We start from the raw sequence: 9,664 nt of genomic DNA, 5'->3' as shown, positions 1-9,664 counted from the left end.
AGCTTTTGCACAGCAAAGGAAACAGTTAACAAAACCAAAAGACAACTGACAGAATGGGAGAAGATATTTGCAAATGACATATCAGATAAAGGGCTAGTGTCCAGAATCTATAAAGAACTTAGCAAACTCAACACCCAAAGAACAAATAATCCAATCAAGAAATGGGCAGAAGACATGAACAGACATTTCTGCAAAGAAGACATCCAGATGGCCAACAGACCCATGAAAAAGTGCTCCATATCACTCGGCATCAGGGAAATACAAATCAAAACCACAATGAGATACCACCTCACTCCAGTCAGAATGGCTAAAATTAACAAGTCAGGAAATGACAGATGCTGGCGAGGATGCGGAGAAAGGGGAACCCTCCTACACTGTTGGTGGGAATGCAAGCTGGTGCAACCACTCTGGAAAATAGCATGGAGGTTCCTCAAAATGTTGAAAATAGAACTACCCTATGACCCAGCAATTGCACTGCTGGGTATTTACCCTAAAGATACAAAGGTAGTGATCCGAAGGGGCACGTGCACCTGAATGTTTATAGCAGCAATGTCTACAATAGCCAAACTATGGAAAGAACCTAGATGTCCATCAACAGACGAATGGATAAAGAAGAGGTGGTATATATACACAATGGAATACTATGCAGCCATCAAAAGAAATGAAATCTTGCCATTTGCGACGACGTGGATGGAACTAGAGGGTACCATGCTTAGCGAAATAAGTCAATTGGAGAAAGACAACTATCATATGATCTCCCTGATATGAGGGAGAGGAGATGCAACATGGGGGGTTAAGGGGGTAGGAGAAGAGTAAATGAAGCAAGATGGGATTGGGAGGGAGATAAACCATAAGTGACTCTTAATCTCACAAAACAAACTGAGGGCTGCTGGGGGGAGGGGGGTTGGGAGAGGGGGGTGGGGTTATGGACATTGGGGAGGGTATGTGCTATGGTGAGTGCTGTGAAGTGTGTAAACCTGGCGATTCACAGACCTGTACCCCTGGGGAAAAAAATATATGTTTATAAAAAATAAAATTAAAAAAAAAGTCTTAGGCTCTTTCTCAATTCACTATTTTCTCAATATTTTTATACTTCCAAATGCAGCTATTGAACATGTTTCTGGATCCTTACTTCATGCTTTCTTCTTCTAATAGCTAAACAATAAATTTTACAGACAAACTGATCTAAATTACTTTTAAATTACAATTATTAGGGGCACCGGGATGGCTCATTCGGTTAAACATCTGCCTTGGAGTCAGGTCATGACCCCGAGGTCCTGGAATCAAGCCTGGGAGCAGGGAGCCTGCTTCTCCGTCTCCCTCTGCCCTTCTGCCCTTCTGCCCTGCTCATGCACTCTCTCTCTCTCTTGATTAGACAGCAGGTCACCACTTTTTCCCACAGCCAAGACGATTTTGCCACATTTTGCTTGACCTTGAATTATGCTAACTGAACTATGTAATGATAACCACTGCATCGTGATCCTGTGCAAATGGACCATCACTTTAATTCACATAATGTTGCTCTTTTGTTCCTTGTTAGCCCTTACAGTGGAGGTAGGGGCCAGGGAAAGGGGAGTTTGCAGTAAACACTGTTGCAGAGCAGGCTGTGGCCTTTCCTCCCAGCAGGTCCTATTATCACTGGCTTCAATAGACTCTATAGAGTATCAAAGAATACAGACAAATATTTAAATATAAAATTATGCTTCATATTGCTAAGTAATCAATTCAAACATATCCTAGATAGCTGGAGATTTTTGTTTTTTCACTCCAGTGGAAAAAAGAAAGAAAAAAAACAACAACAAACCACATCTCTTTTAAGTTGCTGCAAGAATAACACACACTCACCCATCTGTCTTAATTTTAATATCCATGCAGAAAAAACCCCATACATATGCCATTTCTATAAATTTAAACTTTGAAGGAAGACTAGTAATTTTCTTCCATGTTCTCTGTTGTAAACATTTATCACTGCGATAAAAACCTTGAAAGTCAGAAATCTAACTTTTAAAAAAAGCATAAATAATAACCTTTAACTAATATAAGTGGCTTAATATTGCCTAAACTGAATGCTAAAAAGTCTGTTTTCAGGCTGCTACCCAGGAGTCTAAGACTTCTAAGGAAAAAAATATTGAATTTCCTTCTCAAAAACAGGGGGTACAAGAGAAACATCTGGAACAGCCAGATGTGAAGTCAGTCCTTTACATTTCCTTCTCTTGTATCACCATCATTTACTTAATCCTTCAATCTTACAACCTCCTATAATGCCCATAAAGTGAAGAAAAACTTCATGTTCTCTTTTCCTTAGGATAAAAATTACTCATTGAAGTCAGAGAGGAAAAAGACAAAAAAGATTCCATCCTGTCTAATCCTCTGGGAACCAGTGCAGGACACTCCTTCAGGTTTTAGTCTTTTTTTTTTTTTTCATTTAGTTTTCAATGTCCCCACTTTCACTGAGGCAAACAGATTATTGTTTTACTGGTTTAGTAAGGAGCACTGAATACTGAAAAATATTTCAAACATTTTTTTATTAATTATTTTTATTAACATACATTGTATTATTAGCCCAAGGGGTACAGGTCTGTGAATCATCAGGCTTACACACTTCACAGCACTCACCATAGCACATACCCTCCCCAATGTCCATAACCCGACCACCCTCTCCCTAACCTCAAACATATTTTTGATCCTGACATTGTACAAGTTAGTCTATTTCTCAGTTTCCAAAACAATAAAGGGAATATTTTCCACCTACTTTATATGAGAAATGGGAGGATGAATTTAAAAATTTTCATACATTTTCAGCAGGATGGGCAACTTTGAAGAACTTTTATTTTTACTTTTATTTAAATTCAGTTAGCCAACATATAGTACATCATTAGTCTCAGATGTATTGAAGAACTTTTTTTTATTTTTATTTTTCTTATTTATTTATTTATTTATTTATTTGTCATAGAGAGAGAGCACAAGCAGAGAGAGAAGCAGGCTCCCTGCTGAGCAAGAAACCTGATGTGGGACTTGATCCCAGGACTCTGGGATCATGACCTGAGCCAAAGGCAGTGGCTTAACCAACTGAGCCACCCAGGTGCCCTAGGAACTTTTTTTTTTTTTAAACTAAACTTACAGATCTAAGTACTTCAACATCCCATATGATAGGATCAACCAAATGTGGCCCACCACCTGTTTTTATATAGCCCCTGAGCAGACTGGTTTTTATTTTTTAAATGGTTGAAAAAATAATCAAAAAGTATAATATTCTGTGACATGTGAAAATAATATGAAATTCAAATTTCAGTGTCCACAAATAAACTTTAACTGGAACACAGCCCATGCTCTTTCATTGAAGTATGACAAGGCTCTTCCAGCAGGACTGAGGGCTGATAGAGATGGATGGTCCACAGAGTCTAAAATATTTACTCTCTAGCCCTTTACAGAAAGTTTGCCACTCCCTGCCTTAGGAGACCATACATTTATTGAATAATACTACAAATTAGGAAAACATTTTTGAAAGTCCATTTTTGAAAATGCTTTCATAGCTATAACATATTCTTTTGACTCTTCTCAATGGTGGCAAACCTTCACTCTTTGATGATGAGTATGAATTCTGGAGATGGTTAAGCCATCTGGAGCCAAAGTTGAGTAAGACTGGTTATCAAGATGAATCAACCAACAAACATGTATTAATAATCTATATATTTACCGGAAGCAAAGATCTCTTCTGGAAAAAAGCATCCTCTGACTTCCAATCACGTGAGGGTATAGTCATTTGTTTTCATAGCTCTGATTAGGCTGTATATGCATGGAAATTGAAAGTACAGAGGTGGGGGACACCTGGCAGCTCAGTCAGTTTAGTGTCGGACCCTTCATCTCAGCTCAGGGCTTAAGCTCAGTCTTGAGTCCAACAACAAAAAAAGTAAGTACAGAGGAGGAAAAATAAAACTAGAAGATCTACTTTCTTGTGTGGCTGGGAATATGCTATAAAGTTTTTTTTTTTTTTATAAAGAAGAACTCCAATAATATTTCGGGCAATACTCTTTTGGAATAAATGAGTGACTCCCAAATAAAATTTTATTTTATTCACTTTTTATTTATTTTTATAATTTATTTTGAAGTAATTTCTACACCCAACATGGGGCCCGAACTCACAACCCTGAGATTAAGAGTTGCGTGCTCCACCAACTGAACCAGCCAGGCACCCCAGCCCTCAAAAAAAGTTTAAAAGAACAGGATTCACTGGGTTGTAAAAGTTGCTTAACCTTCAGTTAAAGCCCATCTTATTGATTTATAATCACAAGTTATAAGACAAAATTAGCATCAATCAATCAATCAGTAATCCCTTCCACTCATACAAAGCAAACCATTTATCCCTGGCTCTCTTCTCTTCTAGTTTCATACGCTCTTCCTGAGCAATTTCATCTGCTCTTAAGCCTCCAATTACCACTTACTTGCTAACTCTGAAATCTGAATCACCAATCTCAGCCTCACTCCTGAGACTGGAGGCTCTGGACCCTCCCCTGGCAACTCCACCTGAAGTGTCCAAGACACTGCAAACTCAACATGCTCTAAATGAAACAACGCTCTTCCTCCCACATTAAAAACAAAAACAAAAACCCAGAACAAGTTCCTCTATCCAGTTTCCCAAGCTAAAAAAATGAAGCCATTTACTTTTCTGTTCACCTTCAAAGCCAATCACTTTTTAAGCCCTGTAAATTCTACATCTTCATTATCCTGTCCTCTCCTCTTCACCTCCATTACATTTTTCCCTCTCCAGGCCCTTATCCTCTCTTATCTGGACTATTCCAATACTGTTAGCCTTCTAACTTATCTCTCTACGTTTTACCTCTCTCCGTGCAATCCAGCCTCTGTCCCATACCACCATGTTATCTGTCTTCATTACCTAAAATCCCCCACTGGCTCTCCATTGTCTTTAGAATTGAGTCCAAAGTTCTAGCATGATCCACAAGCTCTTCACTGTGTGGCACCAGCAGACTTCTTTTTTCACTGAGTCATAATTTTTTACTTACCTACCTCCATATGTTCTTCTATAACACATCCTGCATTTCAAAGTATTAAAACTACCTTTAATACCACATTCTATAGTGAACAATTTTGCCAAACTGGATAGACCTTCATTATTCCAAATGAGAGGCACTGAAACCCCACGCTTACCTCATTTCTAGCAATTTCAGTGATCCTAACCTGGTTAGCAGTCAAGTTCAGAAATTTTCTTTTGCCAGTTTATTTCCAAGCACCATCCCCTTTAGCCCAACCTCTTATCTCCATACACTCTAACCTTTATTTCTTTTTAAATAGACATTAAGATTTTTTTAAATTAATTGATTGGTTAATTTTTGAGAGAGAGAGAGAGACAGAGTGAGAGAGCAGGAGCAGGGGGTGGGGCAGAGGGAGGGAGAGAGAGAAGCAGACTCCCTGCTGAGCAGGGAGCCCTACATGGGACTCGATCCCAAGAGCCTGGGATCATGACCTGAGCCAAAGGCAGACACTTAACCAACTGAGCTACTGAGGGGCCCACACTCTGACCTTTAGTCAATAAACTACAACATATTCCTCACAAATACCATATACTTTCATGTAATATTCCTGTTTTCATCCACATCTTCTGTTTCCTTCCCCAACTCAGTTAACTCCTATCCTTTTCTCAAAGCCAGATTCAAATATGGTATCTTCTCTCTAATCTTCCTCCTTATCACACATAGAATTATTTCCCCTCATCATTGTCCCCGCTGAATTCTATCTCTATCTCTGTTACAACTATTATCACACTGAAATTGTAGGGACTTATTTACATGTCTGGTCATTAGCTTCTTGCCACCAGGAGAGCATTTTCTTTTCTTAATCTAACATTTAACTTATGGTCTGAGTACAGAAATTTTAAACTTCTTATTGAAAAATAACCACTTCTTCTATTATGAAGATAATGCCATAATTGCAGTAACTGAGTGACGGAGAGTTTAGAAACAAGAAGAATCCTGTCATTCACCAGAGAGGGAAAAATGCTCTTATATACAAAGTATAATTAAATTGTAGCTTGGACAAACCTCCATCCGCATCTTGCAATAGCAGTTTCTTTTTCTCTATGTCTCTTTCTTTCCTTCTTTTTGAAGAAGTTCTTTACAGAACTCTCTTAAACACACATTGGGTTTTATTGGTATTTCACTCACAGAATATGAAACTCCATACAATGCAAAAGTTAGGATTAGGATTTTTGGAGTTTGCCTGGTCTGAATGCTAGCCTTCCTGCCTAGGCTCTTTGATAGGGGATTATTTGACCTCTGTATCTCTTAGTGAGGACACAGAAATAACGATAACCCTCATGGTGCTGTGGTAAGGACTCAATAAGCTAATGCACGTAAAGAATTTAGAACACTGCCTGGTTCAGAAGAGGTCCCAATAAATGCTGACTGATGTTATCACCAGTTTTAAAAACAGTTTTCTTGCTACTTATTTTAGCCCACTCGGTAGTGTTAACCTCCCAGAAGGAAGGAATTGTATTCTACTCATACACAAATTCGATGGAAGTACTAAAACTGTGCCTTGGAATATAATAGGTGCTCAATAAATAATGTGACTGTAAGGCTTAGACCTCCAACATGAACAAACTATAAGTTATAGCAAAATTTATACATGGAGTACGTATTTAAAATAATACTTTAAGTAGTTTCAAAACACCTATCTTCCACTGAACTGCTTAAACGTAAAACTTTTAAAGCAATACAAAAATTGTATTCATTAGGAACTTTACCTCTACTCCATTTGACTTGCTCTTAGTATCCAGTGGTCTAAAATTCTTGTGTATAAGACAGATCATTTAAAATACAATTTCCAGGGGTGCCTGGGTGGCTCAGTGGGTTAGGGCCTCTGCCTTTGGCTCAGATCATGATTGCAGAGTCCTGGGATTGAGGCCTGCATTGGGCTCTCTGCTCAGCAGGGAGCCTGCTTCCCTTCCTCTCTCTCTATGCCTACTTGCGATCTGTCAAATAAATAAATAAAATCTTTAAAAAAACCCACAATTTCCAGGTTTAGAAAAGTCTCTTTTCACATAAAAAAACTAATATTCTTCCTTTATATCTGTATTTTAAAAAATCTATTGCCACAGTCAATATTAAAAAAAAAAAATAATAACCCGACGAAAGGCCAAGAGACACAATTACTACATTTCCTGGTTTCTGCCTGGGAAACTACTTCAGAACATGCCTACAAGTAACCCCAGTAAAAGTCTGCTGGTTACAAACTGCTATTCTCTTTTTTATTTCCATTCTCCCCCTAAAACCCCACATACATTCATATACCAATAGAAAAGAATGCACATGTCTATAATAAAGGTTGTACAAAAAAATACAGCTACATATTAATTTTGTTTTGAAGGACTAAAAATTTACTAAGTTTTTTACTAAAAGCAGATGAAAGTCTAGATCTGAAGCAATACTCCCAGCTTACTTTACCAGGTAACTTAAACTATAACTATTTACTTAAAGCAAAAAAGTTGATTATTTGATTGGTACTGAACTTCATGATAAATAATGCAGTAACAATATGTAGATAATATGTTCTATTCTAGAAAAATTCATTGATCAGTTAAAAAATGGACCACACTTCAAACAACAGTGATTTTGTTGGGGTGGGGGGAGCTTAAACAATTTATTTACTAAGTAAACAGAGATTTAGGACTTTATCTAAAACACTGGAGGTGAATCACTAGCTTCGGGGTAAAGGTTTACAGAGTGCCTACTATGTGCCTGGCATTTAGTAGTTGCTTTACAGAATATGCTTAACGCTGGTGCGCAAATTACAATACCTAACATTTACAGACTACTCTCACTAATCTCCTTTGACCCTCAGAGTACCCTTAAGCATGAACATCCCAGATTTAGAGCTAAGGAAACAGAGCCCAGAAAAGTCGATTTGACCGAGGTATCACATCTGTTCTGTGGGTCCTGGCCGAGACTCCAGCCCTTGACTCATTATCTAATCATCATCTGCTATACTCGTTACTCAAAAGTTCTTAGATGTTCCATTGTCCAATTTTAACATCAAAATCCTACTGGACAACTTTCAATGCTGTGCTCATCAGATTCTGTTATGAATCAAAGCACACAAAAAGCAAGAATGTTTAATAAAAAGTCCATCTTTTGAGCCTGTAGACGTTCAAGCTCCCTGGCCAGCCCGGGAGGGCGATAGCCCCGCGCTTCCTCCGCGACGGGGCGCTCCCTCTCCCTGCCCTAAGACTGCCCAGCGCCCAACGCCCCCCGTCCCCGAGGTGAGTGGCGGGGACATGCCCCGCCGGGCCCCTCCACAGCCGCCGGGCCTACGAGCTGGGCTCCCAGGGCTCGTTGTCACGGGGCGCAGGGTCCGACAACTCGCGCGTCCCTTGGAGCCGGGGAGGAGCTCAGACTGCGGAGCCGACACCTCCGCCGACCCGCTCCCGCAATGCCAGCCGGGCTCCGGACGCCCAACATGCGACGTCCACTGCCGCGAGGGACCGAGGCCCCCGCCTCCGAGCCCGCCCCGGATCGCCCCGCGCCTACCTGCCCTTGGTCTCCACGCCGCCCCCGCGGCCGGGCTGCGAAGCTTTCCGACTCTCTGCGGACGCGCCAGGTCTCGGCGCTCGCACTCGGGGTTGGCTCCGTCCCGCCCCCGCAGGCCCTGAGAAGGCCCCGCCCCCGGCCGGCAGCGGCCCCACCCCCACCCGGCAAAGCTCGGTTCTTATTGGCTCCTCTTCCCACCCTTCACGCTAGGGCCCGCCCCCGGCACCGCCCGAAAACCGTCGAGAAGGGAATAGATCCTGTTGCAGTCAGCCTCTGGGCTAGAACCTTGCCCCAGAAGTTGGTGACCCGGACTCCGGCCAAGGCCTCTAGCCGAAGTCCCATTGCAGTTGCCGTGCCTGCGGTCCTACTGGCCCCACGGTGATGGACCTGAATTTTACATGAAGGTTGACTCTTTCTAGTTTAAGCGAGGAATCCAGATGGCATCTCCGTCAAGGAAAGCATGAAATTCTCTCTTGCCACTGCATTTGCAGTCCGGTGCCAACTTGAAACGTAGACAGATGCAAATAACGCTCTGAACACCTGAGGTTTGAAGTCCTAGAGCAGGGTGCCTTTGATACTCCCAGTGCCTGAGGTCGGCCCCCACGCCCTGTTGTGACACACATGCCTAAGCCCTACGCCTGCAACACGCTCGTACTCAGGTATGTGCGTGGCGCTGTGCCTACTGCGAGCGGTAGCCCAGTTTCACTAAGGCTGCGAGTCGGGATGAGTTGAGCCTGTTTCCCAGCACTCGCTGAACACCCCAACCCACCTCGTCCCGCCCCATTCCGCCCCACCCCGCCCCGCCCCGCCCCGCCCCAGCCTCTTGGGTCTGATGACCAAAATCTTCCCACATCTGTTCGCAGAGAGGTACCAAAATAGAAGACTGCCAGAAAGAGAGGTGTTTGGTTACACATCACAGATGACTGTCACAAGCGAATTTAGCCAAGGCAGTGAAAGCTGCATATCCCACACCGTTGTGAAACAGTGAGCTGTGGACAAACAGGAATTACCTTTTATGGTGGGGCGGGGGGGGGGGGAAGTAACGACAAGACATTTTAAAAATCGTGTCTTGGTGAGGAAATAAATGTCAATATTGTTTGCATAAATTTTGAATGGTGATC

At 41.7% G+C, this 9,664-nt stretch overlaps 1 long non-coding RNA gene across 1 annotated transcript; it reads left to right on the top strand.

Moving 5' to 3' along the window:
- The first annotated feature begins 8,889 nt into the window (after positions 1–8,889).
- LOC116881477 lies at positions 8,890–9,567 on the top strand. Its single transcript, XR_004385422.1, has 2 exons — positions 8,890–9,202; positions 9,407–9,567. It is a non-coding gene; the product is annotated as an uncharacterized LOC116881477 (long non-coding RNA).
- Positions 9,568–9,664: the final 97 nt, after the last annotated feature.

This window comes from Lontra canadensis, unplaced genomic scaffold (assembly GCF_010015895.1).
Source record: "Lontra canadensis isolate GAN:19392208 unplaced genomic scaffold, GSC_riverotter_1.0 scaffold75, whole genome shotgun sequence".
Lineage (NCBI taxonomy): Eukaryota > Metazoa > Chordata > Mammalia > Carnivora > Mustelidae > Lontra > Lontra canadensis.
The sequence above is the reverse complement of the archived record's forward strand: the minus strand, read 5'-3'. Positions and strand labels throughout refer to the sequence as shown.